General features: G+C 41.0%; 1 pseudogene; it reads left to right on the forward strand.

Moving 5' to 3' along the window:
* Positions 1 to 11716: 11716 nt before the first annotated feature.
* Positions 11717 to 25874, forward strand: LOC136322370 (beta-1,3-N-acetylglucosaminyltransferase manic fringe pseudogene; annotated as a pseudogene).
* Positions 25875 to 26172: the final 298 nt, after the last annotated feature.

A 26172-nucleotide genomic window follows, 5' to 3' on the forward strand; every position in this document is an offset into this window, starting at 1 on the left:
ATCACAAGGCTATAAAATAGCAAATAAGAGAATTAACAAAAGGCATTTTAAACAACACATACATTTTAACATGAAAAATACTTTCATACAATAAGGGATTCTTGGTATAAACTACCCAGCTGGCAATGAGATATTAACTTTTTTTTGACTTAACAGTAATTTCAATCATGAGGGGTGGGTGGATGCTTGAGGAAGAAGCAGACTCCAACAACTGAGAGCTTGCTGCTTTTACCTTTTTTTTGTTTTTGCAGTCAAGCCCCTTAGCAAGACAATGGGACTTCTCCTAAGCAGGACTCGAACACTATTTTGCTTAATGCTGTGGGTCTTCCTTATGAACTTCATGTCTTTAACATAACTGATAGACTTGAAGAGACTCCAACGCCCTCTCTGCCTATGGGAGAGTGTTTAAACTTTTCCTCATTTTTACACCAGTGAGGGCAAGAAACCATAATTCCCAACACATGGAGAGCTTATTTTTAATTTTATTCCCTATAATCCTATTACTTATGATACTATCACTCCTTCTGGAGTTGCAATTTAATTTAAGAAATTGCCAATTAACTAGCATGGACTACACCTATGGTTTGATAATTTCTAAATTCTTTTTCTCTTCTTTAAGATTTTTCTAAAGTAAAGTTTCAATTTTTAATACTATCCTTACCCTATAATTTCTAAATGGGCAAAACCTCTTTTGGTTTGCCAGTGGGTTTTTGAAACTAATTTTTATTCTGAATTTTAGTTATTTTATCTTTATTTCATTGCTCTTTTTTGTTGCTCTACACCAGGGGTCCCCAAACTTTTTACACAGGGGTCAGTTCACTGTCCCTCAGACTGTTGGAGGGCTGGACTATAAAAAAAAACTATGAACAAATCCCTATGCACACTGCACATATCTTATTTTAAAGTAAAAAAACCAAAATGGGAACAAATACAATATTTAAAATAAAGAACAAATAAATTTAAATCAACAAACTGACCAGTATTTCAATGGGAACTATGGGCCTGCTTTTGGCTAATGAGATGGTCAATGTCTGGTTCCATATTTGTCACTGCTAGCCATAACAAGTGATGTGACACGCTTCTGGAGCTGTGACTTGTGCATCCTGTGTCACCGGAAGTAGTAATGTACGTGAGTGACTCCACACTTTGTGGGCACCAATGAAAGAGGTGCCCCTTCTGGAAGTGTGGTGGGGGCGAATAAATGGCCTCATGGGGCTGCATGCAGCCCGCGGGCCATAGTTTGGGGACCCCTGCTCTATACATAGCAGGCTGAATCCTAACCTAACTGTGTGCCTGGAGGAGGTGGGCTGTTTACTGTTTGCCTGCCTCTCGGGTGCAGGAGACCAGGGAACAACTATGGAGAGAGAAGGGACCATGTGTACTCAGCCCCACCCCTTGCTCCATGCACCGAGCATCAGCACTAGGTTTTTCTCTCACTCAAACTGCTTATTTGCTAGTCCTTTTGCTTCAGAGTTTGCAGAAACACTTTCAAGTTTTGGGCTCCACTTTTTTTTTTTTTTTACTTTTAGCTGCTTGTAACCTGGAATATTTATTTTTCCAATGTCCATTTTTCTTACAATATATGCATTGATTCTTTTCTAGCTGAGTCCTGTTCTTTTTTAAATTATTTTCTTCTCTATTTTCTTTTCCTCCCTCTCCTTCATTAAAATTTACACTAATTTTCTCATAATTCCTCTCAAGGGCAGCCATATCCTCATGTGCCTCGGAGATCTCTCCTTCTTCTCCAAGGGTCCCTTATCCTTTGTCTCTTGGAATGCTGCTACTATTGCTTTAATTATTCTTTTTTCCTGTTTTTTTTTTTAAATTTTTATTTTTTTACAGAGACAGAGAATGAGTCAGAGAGAGGGATAGACAGGGACAGACAGACAGGAATGGAGAGATGAGAAGCATCAATCATTAGTTTTTCATTGCACGTTGCAACACCTTAGTTGTTCATTGATTGCTTTCCCATATGTGCCTTGACTGCGGGCCTTCAGCAGACCAAGTAAACCCTTGCTGGAGCCAGCGACCTTGGGTTCAAGCTGGTGGGGTTTTCCTCAAACCAGATGAGCCCACACTCAAGCTGGCGACCTTGGGGTCTCGAACCCAGGTCCTCTGCATCCCAGTCCGACGCTCTATCCACTGTGCCACTGCCTTGTCAGGCTTTTTTCCTGTTTTTGACTCAAATTTTGCATGACCAAGAAGACATGGCATCTGCTTTGTATCGAGCATGTTTTAAGCCACTGTGGTGGATTCATTATTAAATTTAGCCTCTGATCAATGTATGGAAACTGATTGGGACAACCTGGGTTCCCAATTACTATATTTCAGACTGTCCTTATTATCTGAGGATTAGAATTCCCAGTTGCTATTACTCATTACAAAACTGAAACTTGTTTCAGAAGAATCTAAGAATTAGTGCACCAATAAAACAAAAATATAACCTGACTTGTGGTGGTGCAGTGCATAAAGCATTGACTTGGAACGCTGAGATCGCCAGTTCAAAACCCTGGGCTTGCCCAGTCAAGGCACATATGGGAGTTGATGCTTTCTGCTCCTCTTCTGTCTCCCCCCTTCTCTAAAATGAATAAATAAAATCTTTAAAAAAATTAAAAAATAAAACAAAAAAAACCCAAAAAACAAAAACAAAAATATAAGACAGATAGTTAACTAGCACCCAGAATAAGAATGTGTTTGACTATAGAGATATTAATTATTACACAAGACCAGGTGAAGAAGCCAACAGACACAAATAATTTTCCTTCAGGGGAAAAGTCAGAGTGCCCTGAAGGTAGATTTTGAAAACAAAGAAAGTCAGTTAACATAGTTTTTAGTCAGAAACTTCCAATTTTGACAGAAAAGACTCAAACAGACACATTTAGACATTGAACAAAGGATTTATACACAAACAATGCATGCCTATTTTGATTAAATAATACCGATAACATGATGAACAAAGACAAAGCCTCACAGATGAGGGAAGGCTCCCCCTCATGACCTCTCAGTTGCATTCAGGTCTCTGCACCAGAGATTTCTTAACCATGGGTTTTAGAGAAGGAAACATTAAAATAAAGACTGAGATCTCAACAAACAGAGAAGTCTCTTGGAAGTCTTGGGTCGAGATTAATCAATCCAGGTTAGCTCAGCCTCCACTGATTCAGTGTGATGTGAAACTGACTAATTCTGGATGAACTTAACCTTCATTAGCCTTCCTCGAAATAGATGCATGTGCCCACTTCCGGCATTCACTGAGAGCACAACTAGAACCCAAGGCAGGACCACTAAAACTCCCCACCGACGTCTTGGTCTTGGAGAACCTGCGTGAATGTATGACCACATCTGGTCTGTTTTGCAGCAGTTTCAGTTCAAAACGTAAAAACTATAGACTAGTAACAAATCAGCAAAGCAGTCTTGAGAGCCCTACTTACTTTCACCGGGGTTCCACTTCCCCAGTGTAACAATTCAGCAAAGCTCCCAAATCCACTCTACCTACATTCCAGTCCCAAACAGACTACAAACTAGTTACAAACACAAAAGCAAAAGTAAGAGTTCAAAGGGAAGCCAGAAAATTCAGTAAAGCAGAAAGAGTTGCTCTACCTACCTCCTCAATTTCTCGGCTGAATTATCCAAATTTCTGAATTATCCAAATTGTCGAATTTGGGAACTGGAAGGCATCTACCAAGGAATGGTCTGGACCCCACAGGAAGACCGGGAGCCCTGAAAAGTCTCAGGTGGCACACCTCTCCATGAAATTCAAGCGGGGCCAGGTAGCTCAGTAGAGAGTTCATTTGATTTGGGGTGTCTCAATCTGGTGACATGAAACACTGGATCCCAGATGAGCCCCCATATGTTATGAAGTACTGCACCCCAGATTCTGAAAGGCACTGTACCTCATTTCATCACGTTCACATAGAGACACCTAGTCCAGATAAATTTTGAAGAGTTTTATTAGAGGAGGAGATTTATTAAATATGCCGGCCACATATGGCTGACACGGGGCATCTGCAGACCCAAATCATGCAGTGCCAAAAATAGTTCAGGGGCTATTTATATACCCTTGTTCACACAGGGGCAGGGGAGGGCATGACATCATGGTAAGAGCTAGCAACATTTGTTTAGAAACATTAAGACTCTTAAAATAACACAATCAAAGATGTTTACAAATCTTTCAGGGTTCATCTTCCCTCACTAGCCTAGAGGTTCTTTACTCTCAAAATTTCAGGAAGGGGGAGGAACTACAATCAATGCAAGATGGTATGTACATTCTGTCTCCTGTTGAAAGAGAAGAAGTTTCTCGGTTAACCTTTATTTTAGATTTAAAACTGAATGACCCATTGTTCTTGCCAACCAGAAACTTCTACATTTGTCTCTCTCCCCTTCCTAAAGGAGGGATGGGACAAGAAGACCTGATAGGAAAGCCTGATCTTTCCTCCCAGAATATCAATATCAATTTTCAGATTTTTGGTACCTTACAACACAATAAATAAAAAATAATAATTGAATTAAAAATAGCACAAGCATTTCACTCTGTTAGAGTTCCATACTACTTTTTATTACCTGGGTCTAATGTCTCTTAGCTTTTTGTTTTAAGGGGATGTTTTATTTTTATTTACAGAGAAGTTAACATTTAAACTAGTTTTGTGGCAAGCTCTTAAGCCATTTGCATTTCCAATGTGCTTCCAAGTTATGCCATATCTAATCCTAGTCATGACTAGAATTAGTTCTGATGACCTTTACTAGCTTAGCCAGGGTACAGTGTCTTTCCAGTTAAGGTGGGTTGTTGGGTGGATAAAATGTGATATGTTCACTGTTGGGCAGATAAAATGTATTATGCTTACTTTGTTAAAGTGGCGCTGCCCACGAGGAGGCCGTTGCCCAGGTGATATTAATGTGTGTCTCTGTAGGCAGGCAGAATCCTTGTAGCCTGGGGCTTGGTTTTGGGATTAAGCCTTTCCTACCCTTTTTGATGTGGGGTGGTACAATCCAATCATGCCTCAGAGAAGTGACTTTGTATTAGAGACTTCCCTATTTTGTATATTGGATTAAAGGTTTGGATTTCTACGCTATAAAATAGGGGCAGAACAGGAGCTTGCTCTCTTGGTTCCTGGGATGATTAGCATGAGAGAGCAGAGGGAGCAGAGCAAAGAGCAGAAAGAGGCCATGTGGCCAGGAGAAGCAGCCAAGATGGTGGAGTGCTGAGTGAGATGCCAGTTTGTGCAGAGTTTGTATCTGGGATAAGGAAGGAGATGGGGAACTGAGGAGAATAAGGCTGGTGAGCTAGAAACCTTTGATTCTAGGAAACTCAGATAAGTCAGTGGCTTTGTGAGCACTGAATGTGAGTGGGTTTGGGAGCCCAGTGTGTATTTTTTACTTGCCTGCCGGGTGCAAGCTAGAATTAAAGAAAATGGCCTATCAGTTTTTGGCTCCATTGTTTCTTTACCTACTGTCCGAATCCAATGGGAACCTGCATGTGAATGACCACGATGGCGGCTCCTGGCCTTACATTCACTTTGTTAAAGATGGCGCTGCCCACGTGGAGGCTATTACCCAGGTGATATTAATGTGTGTCTCTGTGGGCTGTAGGCAGGCAGGATTCTTGTTGCCTGGGGCTTGGTTTTAGGATTAAGCCTTTCTTACCCGTTTTGATGTGGGGTGGTACAATCCCATCATGCTGCAGATAAGTGACTTTGTATTAGAACTTCCCTATTTTGTATATTGGATTAAAGGTTATGAATCTACACTATAAAATGGGGGCAGAACAGGAGCTTGCTCTCTTGGTTCCTGAGATTAACATTAGAGAGCAGAGAGCAGAGAAAGGCCACGTGGAAGAGGCCAGGAGAAGCAGCCAAGATGGCAGAGTGTTGAGTGAGAAGCCAATTTGTGCAGAGTTTGTGCAGGATCAAGGAAGGAGATGGGGAACAGAGGTGAATAAGTCGGTGAGCTAGAAACCTTTGATTCTAGGAAACTCAGATAAGTTAGTAGCTTTGTGAGCACTGAATGTGAGTGGGTTTTGGAGCCCAGTGTGTGTTTTTACTTTCCCGCTGGGTGCAAGCTAGGATTAAAGATGATGGCCCACCAGTTTTTGGTTCCGTTGTTTCTTTAACGACTGTCCGAATCCAATGCGAACCTGCATGGGCCAGGCGGCTGTGATGGTAGCCCTGGCTACTGGCTTCACATAGGTGAAGGTGAGGCTGGTACAGGTCTTTCTATGAACTAGATCCAGTCTCATCTTTTCTTTGATGTTGTAATAGGAAACTCTGATTTTATGGACAAGGTGGGCAAAAAGAGAAATAGATTAGTGCAGTTGCTGTAATGTGCAGTCACTGTTTGCTGAATATTCTTGTTCTCCATGTTGGTCAAATAAGTTTGTAAATATGATATATATGTTTGCTCACTTATAGTTTGCATTGGGTGTAGGAGACAGGCTGTAAGCAGTCAGGATTCTTATAACCTAAGGCTTAGTTTTAAGATTAAGCCTTTCCCACTCTTTTTGATATGAGGTGGTGCATTCTCATGAGGAATCCCATTATGCCTCTGATAAGTGACTTTGTATCAGAGACATCCTTGTTTGTATATTGGATTAAAGGTTTTGGTTTCTACACTTTAAAGTGGGGCAGACCGGAGCCTGACCGGTGGTGGCACAGTGCATAAAGCCTTGACCTGGAACACTGAGGTCACCAGTTCAAAACCCTGGGCTTGCCTGGTCAAGGCACATATGGGAGTTGATGCTTCTTGCTCCTCCCCCTTTCTTTCTCTTTCTCCCCTCTCTAAAATGAATAAAAAAACCCTCTTAATAAAGTGGGGCAGCCTGACCTGTGGTGGCACAGTGGATAAAGCGTCAACCTGGAAATACTGAGGTTGCCGGTTCAAAACCCTGGGCTTGCCTGGTCAAGGCACATATGGGAGTTGATGCTTCCTGCTCCTCCCCCCCCTTCTCTATAATAAATAAATAAAATCTTAAAAAAAAATAAAAAAAATAAAGTGGGGCAGACCAAGAGTTTGCTCTCTCTTGGTTCCTGAGATTAGCATTAGAGAGGAGAGCAGAGAAAGGGCACAGGCACATGGAGGAGGCCAGGAGAAGCAGCCAAGATGGCAAAGTGTTGAAGGAGAACCCAGTTTGTGCAGGGACAAGGAAGGAGATGGGGAACAGAAGTGAATGAGACTGGTGAGGTTAGAAACCTTTGATTCTAGGAAACTTGGATAAGTCAGTAGCTTTGTGAGCACTGAATGAGTGGGTTTTGGAGCCCAGTGTGTGTTTTTACTTGCCAGTGGGTGCAAGCTAGGAGTAAAGCTAATGGCCCACCAGTTCTTGGCCCCGTTGTTTTATTACCAACTGTCCGAATCAAATGCAAACCTGCATGGGCCAGGTGGCTGTGATGGTGGCTTTTCACTCCACTTAAGTAGTGGCAGTATGAATACCTACTTGAAGGTTAAGGAGAATCCTCTTGGGCAGATAAAATGTATTATGCTCACTTTGTTAAAGATAACACGAGGAGGCCGTCGCCCAGGTGATATTAATGTGTGTTGGGGTGGGCTAAACGCAGGCAGAATCCTTGTAGCCTGGGGCTTGGTTTTGGGATTAAGCCTTTCCTACCCTTTTTGATGTGGGGTGGTACAATCCAATCATGCCTCAGAAAGTGACTTTGTATTAGAGACTTCCCTATTTTGTATATTGGATTAAGGGTTTGGATTTCTACACTATAAAATGGGGACGGAGCGGGAGTTTGTGCTCTTGGTTTCTGAGGTTATCATTAGAGGAGAGAGCAGAGCAGAGAGCAGAAGGAGGCCACGTGGAGTAGGCCAGGGGAAGCAGCCAAGATGGCAGAGTGCTGAGTGAGATGCCAGTTTGTGTAGAGTTTGTATCTGGGATAAGGAAGGAGATGGGGAACTGAGGAGAATAAGGCTGGTGAGCTAGAAACCTTTGATTCTAGGAAACTCGGATAAATCAGTGGCTTTGTGAGCACTGAATGTGAAAGGGTTTTGGAGCCCAGTGTGTGTTTTTACTTGCCCACCGGGTGCAAGCTAGAATTAAAGACTATGGCCCATCAGTTTGTGGCTCCATTGTTTCTTTACCGACTGTCCGAATCCAATGCGAACCTGCATGGGCCGGGCTGCTTTGATTGTGGCCCTGGCTGTGCCTCCTGGCTTTACAAATCCCATTGGCCAGAAGCTTTCATCTGGGCCCTTGACCTCAGCTTTTCTGATTATGTCTCTGGTGTCTATGGTAGATCCACTGGTTGATTGCCCAAGGACCAGGTGAAGTAGGTAATTGCAGAGAGGCTAGACCTTTGTCATTGGAGATGTTTATAACAGGTCCATTTGAAGAAGTAGAAAAATCTTTTAGGCTGAATTTTTGAGCAAGGCCCAAGTTCTTTGCCTTTCTCAAATAGAGAATTTGCTACCTGGTCTTCCTCCTGTTATCAAAACAGGATCTATGACCACCTTTTTCTCTTGACCTTCTTTCCTTTTGGCATTTGGGTATCTAGAACCCTTTACTTTTTCTTTCTTTTTTTTGTATTTTTTCAAAGTTAGAAGCGGGAGGCAGTTAGACAGACTCCCGCATGCACTTGACCGGGATTCACCCAGCATGCCCACCAGGGGGCAATGCTCTGCCCATCTAGGGCATTGTCCGTTGTAGCCAGAGACATTCTAGTGCCTGAGGTGGAGGCCATGGAGCCATCCTCAGCACCTGGGCCAACTTTGCTCCAGTGGAGCCTTTGACTGCAGTAGGGGAAGAGAGAGATAAAGAGAAAGAATAGGGGGAAAGGTGGAGAAGCAGATGGGCGCCTCTCCTGAGTGTCCTGACTGGGAATCATACCTAGGACTTCCACATGCCTGGCCAATGCTCTGCTACTGAGCCAACCAGCCAGGGCCAAAACCCCTTTATTTTTTAAAATATATTTTTATCAAGTGAATTTAGTTTATAATGCTTTTCTAAAAGATTGGGTTTATATGACCGGTTATTACTATTTTCTTCTAAATGCACATTTCCTTTTTTAGGTTTTATTTGTTTCTCATTTTCTAATTGTACTTTTTACATATGAGATGTTGACAGCAACACCAGTTTTATCATAATTAATAATTAGCAAGGGAGAAAAGTAAATATGATGCCCATACATATGAGCCAGCATGTTATGATAGGGCAGTTGAATGCATATTCTAGAAATACCCACAAAGAAAAAGGGACAACCAATGGCTCCTTCCATTTTGCTTTCTCTGTTTTATTGTTTTCATTGCTTTTATTTATGAGACAGGTGTCCAAATGCTGGCTCTTCTTTGGCACATTCGGTCACAGCTACTATTCCACAAGAGCTCTCTAAGTGCTCTCTATCATAGTTCTCTGTCTTGGGACTCTTACCTCTTTCTCTCCCCACCTGCTTAACTCCCAAGGCAATTTGGTCTGTAGCCTTTTACTTCTGGATCCCTACCATCTGGGATGGCAAGGACACAGGAGTTTACTTGTGGAGGGGGACAGGACTCATGGGTGTGTGTGTTGGGAGAAGGGATGTATTAGGAAGTCTCTTTTAGTCCTGCTACTTTCCATCTTTCCAAGGTGTTAGTTCATCTTACAGGAAATTTATGTATTTTTATACTAGTGAATTAAGTGATAGGAATACAGGCTACCCACCAGGTTGTTCCTCTTTCTTGCTTTCTTTTCTTTTTTTTTTTTACAGGGATAGAGAAGGAGTCAGAGAGAGGGATAGACAGGGACAGACAATCAGGAATGGAGAGAGATGAGAAGCATTAATCATCAGTTTTTCGTTGCGACACCTTAGTAGTTCATTGATTACTTTCTTATATGTGCCCTGACCGCAGGCCTTCAGCAGACCGAGTAACTCCTTGCTCGAGCCAGCGACCTTGAGTCCAATTTGGTGAGCTTTTTTGCTCAAGCCAGATGAGCCCGCGCTCAAGCTGGTAACCTTGGGGTCTCAAACCTGGGTTCTTTGGATCCCAGTTCGATGCTCTATCCACTGCACCACCACCTGGTCAGGCTCCATCTTTTTTGACATGCTTTTTTCTCCTTGTCTCTAGAAAGTGAGGTGCTGGCTGGTCCAGCAGTATAGCAAATATCACAAAAGAGATAATCAGTATTGCCCAACTTAGTGAAAACAGGTTCTATGGCACTCTCAGTCTTATAGAAAAGGGAGTGAAGTGCTAATGTCAAATCTTCCTCCTCCCCTACGTGAGCAGGAGAGGGAATGATGGTTGCTGCTCCACAAACTCTTAACTGTCCAACTCTTGCTTACTCCAGGATCTCTTATGTGTCTTGGTGGTGAAGCCATCTAAATCAGCTTACCTTTCCCACCATCAGGAAAGCTTGGGGAATCTGTTGCCCAAAATGCCATCTTTTAAAAACTTGACTCAAAGAAATATTAGGGTCATTGATCCCAACAGTTGTGCCATGTCTTGCATTAGTCCCACTCTCTCTGGTAACTCCCAAGTATGGTGAAGATGTGTGGTGGTTAGTGTGGTGGTCAGCACTTCACACCAACCTGGTACATTTGCAAAACCTGCTTTAGGAGAATTATCTGAGGTAGGCAGCCAATACTGTGTCAAGAGTGTTATTCTCTTTGGATTTCTCTAGCATCATCTGATTACTCATCAAGGTGAAATTTTCATATGAGTTTCTCCTGGGGGTAATGTGACTTCATGTGGTGTCAATGGGCACATTGTTGACAATGTCTGACCCAAATCCAGTGGTTGTATATGATATTGATTTGAAGACAATAGTTTTTTTTTTTCAGGGACAGAGAGAAAGTCTGAGAGAGGGACAAATAGAGACAGACAGACAGGAACGGAGAGAGATGAGAGGCATCTATCATCAGTTTTTTGTTGCAACACCTTAGTTGTTCATTGATTTCTTTCTCATATGTGCCTTGACCGCGGGCCTTCAGCAGACCGAGTAACCCTTGCTTGAGCCATTGACCTTGGGTCCAAGCTGGCGAGCTTTTTGCTTAAGCCAGATGAACCCGTGCTCAAGCTGGCGACCTCGGGGTCTCGAAACTGGGTCCTCCGCGTCCCAGACCGACGCTCTATTCACTGCGCCCCCACCTGGTCAGGCGACAATAGTTTTTCATAAAGAGACAACATGATTCAAGAAGACAAGAAAAAGCAGCCTTTTAGAGGTTCAAGAAACCAACAAAATGATTTTTGCTTAAGTCACCATACAAAGGATACTGAATGACAGGTACAATGAAGAGTGGCAGCTGCTGCAGGACCAGAATAGGAATGGAGTTCCTGCTCTTTGTGGTGCGGGGTGGAGAAGTTTTCCTCAAAGTTCTTAGGTTTGAAAATTAAACAAAGACAGATTAACAAGAGAAAAGCATACAAATTTATTTTCTATAACATGTCAGTGTTATGTGACATGAGAGTCTTAATGAGGAAATAATGACACAAAGAAACAGATCTGAGTATTTTGTATGAGGTTTGGCAAAGAGTATGGAGGAATATGGTAGGCAAGGAAGAGTATAAGGTAACTGTAGTGACCTGGGGGAAATTTAGCAAGACCTGTTTGTTAGGGTTCCTCTTGGTGTCCCTTTGTCTTTGGAGATAAGAATACTTCTTTCCCCCAGGCCTAGGGAGGGCACCTCTTTCATATATGAGGCTTTTATGACTTACAACAGGGAAGAAAAGCAGTGAAAGAGGGGGGTCAAGTGACCTTTCTGCAAAGCCATTGGTTCAGACTCCTTCAGCTTAAAGTATTGAATATGCTGAGATGCCATATTTTAGGTGTAAAGCCAGTTGCCAGGACCACCATCACAGCAGCCTGGCCCATGCAGGTTCGCATTTGATTCGGACAGACGGTAATGAAACAATGGAGTCACGAACTAGTGGGACAGCATCTTTATCCTAGCTTGTACCCAGTGGGCAAGAAATACACACAGTGGGAAAACAGTTCCCTTTCCATTCAGGGTTCCCAAAGCCACCTACTTATTCAAGTTTCCTAGAATCAAAGGTGTCTACCTCACCAGCTTTAGTCTCCTTTGTTCCGCATCTCCTTCTCTCTGCACAAACTCTGCACTTACTGACTTCTCTTCCAGCACTCCACCATCTTGGCTGCTTCTCCTCTCCTCCATGTGGCCTTTTTCTGCTCTCTCTCTCTAATGCTAATCTCAGGAACCGAGAGAGAGCAAGCTCCTGGTCTGCCCCCATTTTATAGTGTAGAAATCAAAACCTTTAATCCAATATACAAATAAGGAAGTCTCTGATATGAAGTCACTTATCTGAGGCATAATGGAATTCCTCATGAGAGTTCACCACTTCACATCAAAAAGGGTGGGAAAGGCTTAATCTTAAAACTAAGACTTAGGCTACAAGAATCCTGCCTGCTTACAGCCTGTCCCCCACACCCAATGCAAACTATAAGTGAGCAAACATATATATCATTATTTACAAACTTATTTGATCAACATTAGGGTAGTGCATCCTGAACCCCATCAGTGGTGTGGAGGTTTCCTAATGCTGTTTCTAAAGCAGCTATTTTATTTTATTTTATTTTTATTTTTTTTGTATTTTTCTGAAGCTGGAAACGGGGAGAGACAGTCAGACAGACTCCCGCATGCGCCCGACCGGGATCCACCCGGCACGCCCACCAGGGGCGACGCTCTGCCCACCAGGGGGCGATGCTCTGCCCCTCCGGGGCGTCGCTCTGTTGTGACCAGAGCCACTCTAGCGCCTGGGGCAGAGGCCAAGGAGCCATCCCCAGCGCCCGGGCCATCTTTGCTCCAATGGAGCCTTGGCTAAAGCAGCTATTTTAGTGAAGGCAAATCACAGGAACAAAGTAATGCAAATTTATAAAAAGACTGAGGAAAAGAAAAAACTCAAGAGTAAAAACTAAATTGTTAAGAATGGAAACTTAAAAGTAAAATAGGAAAGAAGCTTAAAAATGAATCAACTGCACTTCTATTTCAAGATGGCCATTGAGCTTTTTCATTTAACTAACATTCAAACCACATCAAAATATCAAACAAATATTACAATAGAAAAATGGGCCCTACCAGGAGATGGCACAATGAATAGAGTGTCAGACTGGGATGGGGAGAAACCAGCTTCGAAATCCCAAGGTTGCCGGCTTGAGCATGGGCTCATCTGGTTTGAGCAAGGCTCAGCAGCTTGAGCACGGGGTTGCTGGATTGAGCAAGGTGTCACTCGCTCTGCTGTACCCCCCCTCAAGACACATATGAGAAAGCAATTAATGAACAACTAAAGAGACTAAGGAGCCACAACAAAGAATTGATTTTTCTCATCTCTCTCCCTTCCTGCCTGTCTGTTCCTATCTATCCCTCTATCTGTCTCTCTCTCTGTCTCTGCCACAAAAAAAAAAAGAAGAAAAAGTAGTATCAGTGATGGAAAATGGGACAACGCCATTAGTTAACTAGATATTTGGAAGTTTTTTTGTTTGTTTATTTCTTTTTTAGATTTTATTTATTCATTTTTATTAGAGAGAGAGGGGGGAGAGAGAGAGGGAGGGAGAGATAGAGAAAGAACAGGGGGAGGAGCAGGAACCATCAACTCCCATATGTGCCTTGACCAGGCAAGCCCAGGGTTTTGTTTTTTTTTTGCAATTTTATATTTATTTATTAAGTATATAAAACCAAACACTTAAAAGCAACCTTGTTAATATTTCTTTGGAGGATTTTTTATGCAAAAGATGTGCTAATGAGAATTCTTAAAAGTGGGTCTGTTAGACTAAAGTAGCTTCTTTTTTTTATATATAAATTTTTATTAATGGTAATGGGATGACATTAATAAATCAGGGTACATATATTCAAAGAAAACATGTCTAGGTTATTTTGTCATTAAATTATGTGGCGTACCCCTCGCCCAAAGTCAGATTGTCCTCCGTCACCCTCTATCTAGTTCTCTGTGCCCCTCCCCCTCCCCCTAACTCTCTCGCTCCCTCCCTACCATGTCCTCCCTCCCCCTACCCCTGGTAACCACCACACTCTTGTCCATGTCTCTTATTCTCATTTTTATGTTCCACCAATGTATGGAATCATGAGATCTTGTTTTTTTCTGATTTACTTATTTCACTCCTTATGTTATCAAGATCCCACCATTTTGCTGTAAATGATCTGATGTCATCATTTCTTATGGCTGAGTAGTATTCCATAGTGTATATGTGCCACATCTTCTTTATCTAGTCTTCTATTGAAGGGCTTTTTGGTTGTTTCCATGTCTTGGCCACTGTGAACAGTGCTGCAATGAACATGGGGCTACATGTGTCTTCACGTATCAATGTTTCTGAGGTTTTGGGGTATATACCCAGTAGAGGGATTGCTGGGTCATAAGGTAGTTCTATTTGCAGTTTTTTGAGGAACCACCATACTTTCCTCCATAATGGTTGTACTACTTTACAGTCCCACCAACAGTGAATGAGGGTTCCTTTTTCTCCACAGCCTCTCCAACATTTGCTATTACCCGTCTTGTTGATAATAGCTAATCTAACAGGGGTGAGGTGGTATCTCATTGTAGTTTTGATTTGCATTTCTCTAATAACTAATGAAGCTGAGCATCTTTTCATATATCTGTTGGCCATTTGTATCTCTTCCTGGGAGAAGTGTCTGTTCATGTCCTCTTCCCATTTTTTTATGGGATTGTTTGTTTGTTGTTGAGTTTTATGAGTTCTTTGTAAATTTTGGAAATTAGGCCCTTATCTGAGCTGTTGTTTGAAAATATCATTTCCCATTTAGTTGGCTGTCTGTTTATTTTTATATCAGTTTCTCTTGCTGAGCAAAAACTTTTTATTCTGATGTAGTCCCATTCATTTATCTTTGCCTTCACTTCTCTTGCCATTGGAGTCAAGTTCATAAAATGTTCTTTAAAACCCAGGTCCATGATTTTAGTACCTATGTCTTCTTCTATGTACTTTATTGTTTCAGATCTTATATTTAGGTCTTTGATCCATTTTGAATTAATTTTAGTACACGGGGACAGGCTTTAGTCGAGTTTCATTCTTTTGCATGTGGCTTTCCAGTTTTCCCAACACCATTTGTTGAAGAGGCTTTCTTTTCTCCATTGTATGTTGTTGGCCCCTTTATCAAAGGTTATTTGACCATATATATGTGGTTTTATTTCTGGGCTTTCTATTCTGTTCCATTGGTCTGAGTGTCTATTTTTCTGCCAATACCATGCTGTTTTGATTATCGTGGCCCTATAATATAGTTTAAAGTCAGATATTGTAATGCCCCCAGCTTCATTCTTTTTCCTTAGGATTGTTTTGGCTATTCGGGGTTTTTTATAGTTCCATATAAATCTGATGATTTTTTGTTCCATTTCTTTAAAAAATCTCATAGGGATTTTGATGGGAATTGCATTAAATTTGTATATTGCTTTGGGTAATATGGCCATTTTGATTATATTTATTCTTCCTATCCAAGAACAAGGAATATTTTTCCATCTCATTGTATCTTTTTCGATTTCCCTTAACAAGGCTTTGTAATTTTCATTATATAGGTCCTTTACGTTCTTTGTTATGTTTATTCCTAGGTATTTTTTTTTTGTTGTTGCAATCGTGAAGGGGATTATTTTTTTGAGTTCGTTTTCTAATATTTCATTGTTGGCATATAGAAAGGCTATGGACTTTTGTATGTTAATTTTGTATCCTGCCACCTTACTGTATTGGTTTATTGTTTCTAATAATCTTTTTGTGGAGTCCTTCGGGTTTTCGATGAATAGGATCATATCATCAGCAAAAAGTGATAGCTTTACTTCTTCTTTTCCGATATGGATGCCTTTTATTTCTTTGTCTTGTCTGATTGCTCTGGCCAGAACTTCTAGCACCACGTTAAATAAGAGTGGAGAGAGTGGACAACCCTGTCTTGTTCCTGATTTAAGGTAGAAAGTCCTCAGTTTTATGCCGTTTAATAGGATGTTGGCTGATGGTTTATCATATATGGCCTTTATCATGTTGAGATATTTTCCTTCTATACCCATTTTGTTAAGAGTCTTAAACATAAAATTGTGTTGTATTTTATCAAAAGCCTTTTCTGCGTCTATTGATAAGATCATGTGGTTTTTGTTCTTTGTTTTGTTGATATGGTGTATTACGTTAACCGTTTTGCGTATGTTGAACCATCCTTGAGATTCTGGGATGAATCCCACTTGATCATGATGTATTATTTTTTTAATATATTGTTGTATTCGGTTTGCCAGTATTTTGTTTAGTATTTTAGCATCTGTATTCATTAGAGATATTGGTCTGTAGTTTTCTTTCTTTGTGCCATCCTTGCCAGGTTTTGGTATGAGGGTTATGTTGGCCTCATAAAATGTGTTTGGAAGTATTGCTTCTTCTTCAATTTTTTGGAAGACTTTGAGTAGAATAGGAACCAAGTCTTCTTTGAATGTTTGATAGAATTCACTAGTATAACCGTCTGGGCCTGGACTTTTATTTTTGGGGAGGTTTTTAATAGTTTTTTCTATTTCCTCCCTGATGATTGGTCTGTTTAGGCTTTCTGCTTCTTCATGACTCAGTCTAGGAAGGTTGTATTGTTCTAGGAATTTATCCATTTCTTCTAGATTGTTGTATTTGGTGGCATATAATTTTTCATAGTATTCTACAATAATTCTTTGTATATCTATGATGTCTGTGGTGATCTCTCCTCTTTCATTTTGGATTTTATTTATTTGAATCCTGTGCCTTTATTCCTTGGTGAGTCTTGCCAAGGGTTTGTCAATTTTGTTGATCTTTTCAAAGAACCAGCTCCTTGTTTTATTGATTTTTTCTATAATTTTTCTGTTCTCTATTTCATTTATTTCTGCTCTGATTTTTATTATCTCCTTTCTTCGGCTGGTTTTGGGTTGTCTTTGTTCTTCTTTTTCTAGTTCCTTAAGGTGTGAAGTTAAGTGGTTTACTTCGGCTCTCTCTTGTTTGTTCATATAGGCCTGAAGTGATATGAACTTTCCTCTTATTACTGCTTTTGCTGCATCCCAGAGATTCTGATATGTCGTATTTTCATTTTCATTTGTCTGTATATATCTTTTCATCTCTGCGCTTATTTCTTCTTTGACCCATTCATTTTTTAGAAGTATGTTGTTTAGTTTCCACATTTTTGTGGGTTTTTCCCCCTCTTTTTTGCAGTTGAATTCTAGTTTCAAGGCTTTATGATCAGAAAATATGCTTGGTACAATTTCAATTTTTCTGAATTTGCTGATATTGTCTTTGTGGCCCAACATATGGTCAATTCTTGAGAATGTTCCATGTACACTAGAGAAAAATGTATACTCTGTCGCTTTGGGATGAAGTGTCCTGTAGATGTCTATCATATCCAGGTGTTCTAGTATTTCGTTTAAGGCCACTATATCTTTATTGATTCTCTGTTTGGATGACCGATCTAGAGCTGTCAGCGGTGTATTGAGGTCTCCAAGTATGATTGTATTTTTGTTAGTTTTTGTTTTAAGGTCAATAAGTAGCTGTCTTATATATTTTGGTGCTCCTTGGTTTGGTGCATATATATTAAGGATTGTTATGTCTTCTTGATTCAACTTCCCCTTAATCATTATGAAATGACCATTTTGTCTCTGAGTACTTTTTCTGTCTTGTAGTCAGCATTATTAGATATGAGTATTGCTACGCCTGTTTTTTTTTGGGTGTTGTTTGCTTGGAGTATTGTTTTCCAGCCTTTCACTTTGAATTTGTTTTTATCCTTGTTGCTTAGATGTGTTTCTTGTAGGCAGCATATAGTTGGATTTTCTTTTTTAATCCATTCTGCTACTCTGTGTCTTTTTATTGGTAAGTTTAATCCATTTACATTTAGTGTAATTATTGACACTTGTGGGTTCCCTACTGCCATTTTATAAATTGCTTTCTGTTAGTTTTGTATCTAGTTTGATTCTTCTCTTTTGTTTTTCTATCATTTGTTTTTGTTTGTTTGTGTTCCATACTTCTTTCCTCTGTTGCTACCTTTTTAAAGTCAAGTGTTTTTGTGGTGGTTTTTTCAAGGGTGGTTACCATTAAGTAATGAAAAGGGTACCTACCATATTCATTGTAGTACCCTATCTTATAAGTATTTCTGCACTTCATCATCCTTTGCTACTGTTAATCTCCATCCTCTCCCCCCTTTTTTTCCTTTGTTGTCACAGTTTAAGTTTGGTTTTATTGTGTTCTTGGTGGAGCTGTTACTTGTGGTGTTGTTTTCTTTTGTTCTTTGAATCTGGTTGGAAAACCCCCTTTAGTATTTCCTGGAGTGGGGGCTTTCTGTTGATAAATTCTCTCATCTTTTCTGTATTTGTGAATGTTTTTATATCTCCTTCATACTTGAAGGATAGCTTTGATGGGTATAGTATTCTTGGCTGAAAGTTCCTCTCTTTCAGGGCTTTAAATATTGGGGTCCACTCTCTTCTAGCTTGTAGAGTTTCTGCTGAGAAGTCTGATGATAATCTAATAGGCCTTCCTTTATATGTTGTACTCTTCTTTTCCCTGACTGCCTTGAGAATTTTTTCTTTGTCATTGGTTTGTGTCATCTTTATTATGATGTGCCTTGGAGTGGTTTTGTTGGGGTTAAGAAAACTCGGTGTTCTCTTTGCTTCTTGAATTTGAGGCTTTAGTTCTTTCCACAGGCTTGGGAAGTTCTCGTCTATTATTTGTTTGAGTATATTCTCCATTCCATTTTCTTTCTCTTCTCCCTCTGATATACCTATTATTCTTATGTTATTCTTTCTGATGGAGTCAGACAATTCCTGTAGGGCTTTCTTGTTTTTTATTATTTTTGAGTCTCTTTCTTCTTCTCTCTGTTGTGCCTCAAGTTGTTTGTCTTCTATTTCACTAATCCTATCCTCAATCTGGGCTGTTCTGTTAGCTAAGCTTGTTACCTCATTTTTCAGCTCGTGAATTGAGTTTTTCATTTCTGTTTGATTTGTTTTAATAGTTTCAATTTCCTTGGTAATATATTCTTTGTGTTCATTGAGTTGTTTTCTGATCTCCCTATATTGCCTTTCTGTGTTTTCTTGTATATCTCTGAGTATTTTTAAGATTTCTATTTTAAATTCTCTGTCATTTAGCTCCAAGGCTTCCAATATGTTAAGTCTTTTCTCCATAGATTTTTCCACATCTATTTGTGTTACCTCTCTTTCTTTTGTATCCATAATATTCGATTTCCTCTTTCTTATTGGCATCTGAGGGTGGTCTTGTTGATAGCACTAATTAGAATTAATAAAGAGTAAAAAGTAAAAAAAAAAAAAAAGGTAAAACACCCCACAAATAAAACAGTAATAATTTATTATTTCCCCCTTTTTTTCTTTCTTCTCTTTCCCTCCTCTCCCCTCCTCAGGGAAATATTGTGCCTATAATGGAGGGCCTGATTTGGGGTGAAGAGTTCAAGGGGCAAAAAAAGGGAGTAGAGACCTACTAAATGCAAAAAAAAAAAAAAAAATAAGGAAGAAAATTTTAGACAAGCATAAGATGATTTGCTTGTAAGTGATGGTCAACTAAGAGATATAATGAGAGGGATAAGAGGGAACCAGAAAAAAGGACCAAAAAAAGAATAATAAAGAAGAAAAAAATAAAAATAATAAGTAAAAATCTGTTGTATTAAGTGGAGCGAAGACTAAATACAATGGAGACCTTGGTTTGGGAGGACCCAAAATGCCACAAAAATAAACAAACAAGAAAAAAACAAAAACAAAAGCAAAAAAGAAAAATAAAGCCAAATAAGCCTTGAGTCCCAAATTAACTAATTTGTTCGTGATTGAGGATTAAATGGGAGGAAAATAAAATGAGAAAAGAAAAAACGAATAGAAAGGAAAAAATAAGAAAAAGAGAAAAACGAAGGAAGTAATAAAAAAGGAAGAGAAAAAAACAAAATAAAGCAAATCAAAAAAAAAACAAAAGAGGAGAGAGTGAGAGTTAAGTGTTTTGGAGTATAACCTTAAAGGAGGGTGAGGATGAAGAAGAGAAATAAAATGTAACAGTTATGGGTAGTGTAGTTCAAGAAAAGGGAAGCATAAGATGGGCAGAGAATAGAAGGACCGAGGTGGAGGAAATAAAGGCAATAAGATAGAAGAAACAAACAACAACAACAACAAAAATTAGTGGAACAAGTTGTAAAGTCTGTGGATTTTTCTTGATTTTGAGAGGTTAACTTCTTCCTTTTTCTTTTATCTCCCTCTTCCTGGTCGGTGACTCTGTACCCCAGGCTCTGCCCCTGTGTCACACTTAGGTAGGGATTTGCAGTTGATGGGATTCTATGGCAATGTCATATAATTGGCTTTAGTCTTGCTGGTAGTCAAGGCTTGTTGTCGTTTGCAGGGTCCAACGATGAGAGAGTTTGCTTTCCTGGATTCTCTCTCCTAGTCCCCCCTTCCTGAATTAGCAGCCTGATGATCCAGCTATAAGGCTGCAACTGCTTCTGCCTGGGTTGTAAGAGGCTCAAAGAGCTTGGAAATCCCCACTCTATCCCCACTCAGTGCAAGGCTTTGGGAAAGGCTCTGGCAGTCAGGGCCTCCAGTGTAATCAGGCGGGGGTGGGAGTCAATTGTTGTCAAGGTGACTGTTCAGCGCCTAGCATTCAGTTGGACCTCTCAACCCAGGCTTTCCACACTTTGTAGCCTGTTTTGGCTGGGAAGAAGAGGCACTAGTCTCTGCTTGCGACTAGTGTAGTATAGATCTTATTATCTGCCAAGTCCCTCTTGTTAGCGTTTATCCCTGAATATGGAGGCTCTATCAATCAGAAGTTGCCCCCGCCCCTTTAGCGAGAGGCACTAAAAAATATCACGCCTCTTGTCTTGGGTCGCTGAACTGAGAGAGATCTTATCAATTAGAACCGAGGGTGCGCAGATTTCATGGGTTAAGCTAATTTCAGTGATTGGGTCGCAGCTGTGCTCCCGAAGGCATTTTAGGCTGCCTGCGCGCGCCCCTCCCCCAACGCTTGATTGTTAGCTTGAATGGCTGGGTGAGGTGCCCCGCCCATGGAGAGAATCTCCCAAGTAGAAGACCTCCCTGGTGCCTCTCCCGCTCGCCCTGCCGCTGGCGGCTGAATCGCACCAGGCGCAGGATAATGGGGCACCCTGGGTGTGCGGGCCAGTAAGGCGCTCTGAAGCCCAGGGTTTTGAACCAGCAACCTCAGCATTCCAGGTCAACGCTTTATCCACTGCGCCACCACAAGTCAGGCCAATATTTGGAAGTTTTATAACCTATGATGAAGTAGAATTAGATTGAAATACTGATGATTTAGAGTTCACTATTCTTTAGGAAGGAAGGTAAGGTTCATATAGGAAGTAAGTTCATGCCCTAATTTGGAGTCTCTGATTGATAAGATACCTTTTGGTCAGGTCCATTGGTAGTTCCTCATGATCTGGAAGCCTAAGGCAAAACACCAGTGCACCCAATATATAATATGGAGGGAAAATAAGATGTCAGTAGTTCACAGCACGTATCTTATCCTGTTCGACAGGGATAGTGATGATTCCCAGTCCTGGCAATGAGTAAATATCTTGGGCAGTCAGTCTGTGTCCCCATTTCTGCTCTCTGGAAGATGAGCTATCCTCATCTGAGCTATCATCCATAGCCTCTTCAAAAATAGGCACTGGGGGAAGATCTACCCTTTGAGGGCTGGACAAATTTAGAGGCCTCTTTGTGTTCCTGGCCAAATTGTTGAGCAATCACAGGCCCTTTTTTTTCTCCAATAGATTACTCCTGTCTGACTTTGAAATCTATCCATTTACTGGGGAAAAGGTGTACAGCTGGGTTCCTGCTGACCACACTTAGGGTATGCTCAGAATACTTTGCTTCTTTTACATTTTTTTGGAAAAAAAATTAATTTTATTTATTGATTTTAGAGAGAGAAAGAGAGGGAGAGGTTGGAAGAGAGAAAGAAATATTGGTCTGTTCCTGCATGTGCCCTGACCAGGGATCAAACCCACAACCTTTGCATTTTGGGATGACGCTCTAACCAACTGAACTATCCAGCCAGGGCTCCTTTACATTTACTTTTTTGTGTGTGTGACAAAGACAAAGAGAGGGACAGATAGGGACAGACAGGCAGGAAGGGAGAGAGATGAGAAACATCAATTCTTTGTTGTGGTTCTTTAGTGTCCTTAGTTGTTCATTGATTGCTTTCTCATATGTGCCTTGATGGGGTTTGGGGAGGCTACAGCAGAGCAAGTGACCCCTTGCTCAAGTCAGTGATCCCGTGCTCAAGCTGGTGACCTTGGAGTTTCAAACCTGAGTCCTCCGCAACCCAGTCCGATGCTCTATCCACTGAGCTACCACCTGGTCAGGCCCTTTACATTTTTAAAGACAAATTGGAGCAATGTTTTTCAACTGTAGGCTGTGAAGTATTACTGAGATGTGAAATCAATTGAATGGGTGCCACAACCAGCAATTACAAAAGAAAAAACAGCACAGAATAAAATATATCAGAGTGTTGCACATAGCAAAGGTAGATGTTATTTTGTTAATTTTTTGTTAAAAAATGTATTTGAGGCCTGACCTGTGGTGGCGCAGTGAATAAAGCATCAGCCTGGAATGCTGAGGTTGCCAGTTCAAAACCCTGAGCTTGCCTGGTCAAGGCACATATGGGAGTTGATACTTCCTACTCCTCCCCCTTCTCTCTCTCTCTCTTCTCTAAAAAATGAATAAATAAATAAAAATAATTTTTAAAAAATGGAAATAAGTAAATCAGAAAAAACTAAGAACTATATGATTCCATACTTAGGTGGGACATAAAAATGAGACTCAGAGACATGGACAAGAGGGTGGGGGTCACGGGGTGTGCGGGGAGAGGGAGGGTGTTGGGGGAGGGGAGGGGTACAAAGAAAACCAGTTAGAAGGTGACGGAAGACAATTGGACTTTGGGTGATGGGAATGCAGCATAATCAAATGTCAAAATAACCTAGAGATGTTTTCTCTGAACATATGTACCCTGATTTATCAATGTCACTCCATTAAAATTAATTTTAAAAAATGGAGATATAAAATTATTTGCTTCTATTTTCAGTTTTGTTTTGGTTATCAAAACACAGCTTGCTGGTAATTTAATAATGAAATTAATAGCACCCTCTTTGGTGCTTCCACAACACTGTACAAGTGCCTATTTTAGCACTTGTCACATAATTGTCTTCACTCTTCCCCAAGGTACAGTGGGTCCTTGAACTCAAACCATAACTTGAAAATATTTGGATAATTTCTGCTCCCTTCACAGCATTTAGCTTAGTTTTTCTTTTCTTTTTTTTACAGGGACAGAGAGAGAGAGAGTCAGAGAGAGGGATAGATAGGGACAGACAGACAGGAATGGAGAGAGATGAGAAGCATCAATCATCAGTTTTTTGTTGCGACACCTTAGTTGTTCATTGATTGCTTTCTCATATGTGCCTTGACCGCGGGCCTTCAGCAGACCGAGTAACCCCTTGCTTGAACCTGCTACCTTGGGGCCAAGCTGGTGAGCTTTCTTTTTTGCTCAAGCCAGATGAGCCCACACTCAAGCTGGCAACCTCAGGTCTATAACCTGGGTCCTCTGCATCCCAGTTGACACTCTATCCACTGTACCACTGCCTGGTCAGGATAGCTTAGTTTCTTGCTCATTGGAAATTATACTCTTCTATACCTCTTATGACCCCACATAATGAAGATTAATTTGCCTTAAATAGTGTAAAAAACATTTTTTAAAATTGTTAAATTTAAAAATGATATTTATTTTGGACAAATAAAGTCACCAAAGTACATATTTTGTTTAAATATGCAAATAAGACAAAAACTAACAGTTTTTAAAATGTTGTTTTTTTACTATGTTTATGTGGAAAAACCTAACCATTTGTTTACTGGTTTAAAAAATATAATTGTTCATAATGTAGAGTGCATACTGCATTAGGATTCCAAATAATAAGGAAACAAAAAGAATTTTCCTTGTGTTATAAATCCTCCCTGCTTCCCCCAGCCTCGGCTTTCAAAGCTTTAGGATTTACATTTTGTCTTACTATAATAGTTCCTTTTTTTGATCTATGAAATAGACTTTCTCATTCATCCAAACTTTTGTTTGGTGTCTACAAAAATGATTGCTGTATTAGATGACTGGTCTACATTAGATAGATTATGATAGTACATTTTTCTTTTCATTGTATTATGGAATTTTGCAGGAGTTTTAAATGGTACTATGGGAGGGGGAACTCAGCATATTTCATAATATATTTCATAACGTCACTTCAAAGTTTCAATATTTCTTCTTAGGCCAAAGCAGTGCAGTTATATGTCTGTCCTGCCCAGCAGGCTCTGACCATCTTGAAAATTGTAGGTGTTGTCTCTGAGGGAAGTCTTTCTGGAAAGGAGCCACACAGAACTAAGCTTTGAAGCTCTTAGGAAGAAGGAAAAGGGGCTCTGTCCTCTGACACTCTTGTTTCCTTGAAAATACTTCATTTCAAGCCTCCAAACCCCCAGGAGAAAAAAATAATGAAACAAGTTGGAGAAAAAGGGAAAATTTCACTTTAATTAAATTTAAATTTCTCTTTAATGTTTTCTGCCTTTTAGAAAGTGTTCATTCTATGCTGGGGACGGAGAATCTCTTGAGAAGCATAACTGAGGTATAAGAACATCTTAGTTGAACTGAAGTATTTAAAGCCAGGCAGTCACAGCATTGCTATTTTATCTTTGTCCAGCACTCACAAGATGAATTATTTTGTCAAGGTTTTAAAGTAGAGAACCTAGAGTTCAGAATTCTGATACCTTGTCCAAACTCATTCCTGAGTTGGACAAACAGTTTAACCTATATTTTCTGCTTATTTGTGAGGTGAAAAAACATTTGTAACATTTGGCATTTCACATGAAAAGAAAAACAGAAAACCATAAATAAATTTAAAAAAAAGAACAAGCAGAATGTAGGTATGTAAGAACTTCCTTTTAAAAATACCTTTATATTTTTTATTAATTTTTTTAGAAAGAGAGAGACATCAAAATATGATTTCCATACTTTTTTTTTTAAAAGAATGCAAGAGCAGGTGGATGGCTGGCAGAAGTGGAGTGTGTGGGGGGGGGGGGGAAGCCGAAGCTCAGCCTGTGTGCCAGAGCACTGATTCCTACCTCTCCCTCCTCGCCTGCCCCCAGTGCCTGTAGACTTTTGCCTTTGCTGGGGCCCCCTGCCTGACCAGTCTCCCTTCCCTTCCAGTAGGGGTTTGGGGGCTGAGCTATCCAGGGTCCCAGGGCCATAGAGGGCCGGCTCCTCCAGGACCTGCAGGAGCCCTCCTCACCCTTCTGTGCATGGGGCTTCTCCCTTCGGTACCACTTGAACCTGTCCCCAAAGAGTGAGCAGGAGACCCCCAGGCTGGGATATCATCGCAGTCAAGGTGACCCACACCTTCCACTGTTCTCGCCTAGAGCTGCTGCTCTGTATGTGGGTCTCCAGGATGAGGGAACAGACATTTGTCTTCATGAACAGACTCCAGAAGAGACTGGGGCCCCACGTCATGCTCAGCAACTACTCTGTGGAGCAGAGCCACCAGCCCTGCCCTGCAAAATGGCTGCTGAGTTTGATACCATATTTGCCACTGGGCTGAGGTGGTCTGCCAGGTAGATCGTGACAACTATGTAAATACAAGGGCACTGCTGAAGCTAATAAAAGCCTTCCCACTGATGTTTATACAGGCTGGCCTAGCCTGAACCGGCCTAGCCACACTCCCAGCACCAGTCTCCCAATCACATGAGGCTGGAACAGTTCTGGTTTTCCCCTGGGGGTGCTGCTCCTGCATCAACTGAAATCTGGCTCTGAATAGGGTCCCAGAGCTAGCAACCCTGTCTGTGGACAGATCTGTGCCGCCCAGCTGCTTAGTGACTGAACTATGGGCTACACAACTGAGTGTAACCTGGGTGGCCACCGGCAGCCCAGCCCCCTATTCTACTCCCACCTGGACACCCTGCAGGACACTCCTGGAGCAGGTCCCTCTAAGCTATGAGTCTTTGAAGGGTAGCTCAACCTCATTAAGCTGCAGTCCCCTCTCCCAGGAGAAGGATCACTCCAGGTTTCTCTCCCCACAGTGTCTCCTCTACCAGGTACTTCTGGTGCCCACAGCTGGCAGCCCAATGACCCCTGAAGTGCTGGGCAACTGACTGTTGAGCTGAGGCCTCTGGTTGTCTCTTGCCTCCCAAGGTAGTCCTGAAGGCCTATGGCAAGTACCCTGGCGTAGTCCCTGGCAGGGCCTCTGAATGGTGGGCAACCCCAGGATTGGACTGGTAGTGAAGGCATCCCAGGTC

This window comes from Saccopteryx bilineata, chromosome 2, assembly GCF_036850765.1.
Source record: "Saccopteryx bilineata isolate mSacBil1 chromosome 2, mSacBil1_pri_phased_curated, whole genome shotgun sequence".
NCBI classification, from domain to species: domain Eukaryota; kingdom Metazoa; phylum Chordata; class Mammalia; order Chiroptera; family Emballonuridae; genus Saccopteryx; species Saccopteryx bilineata.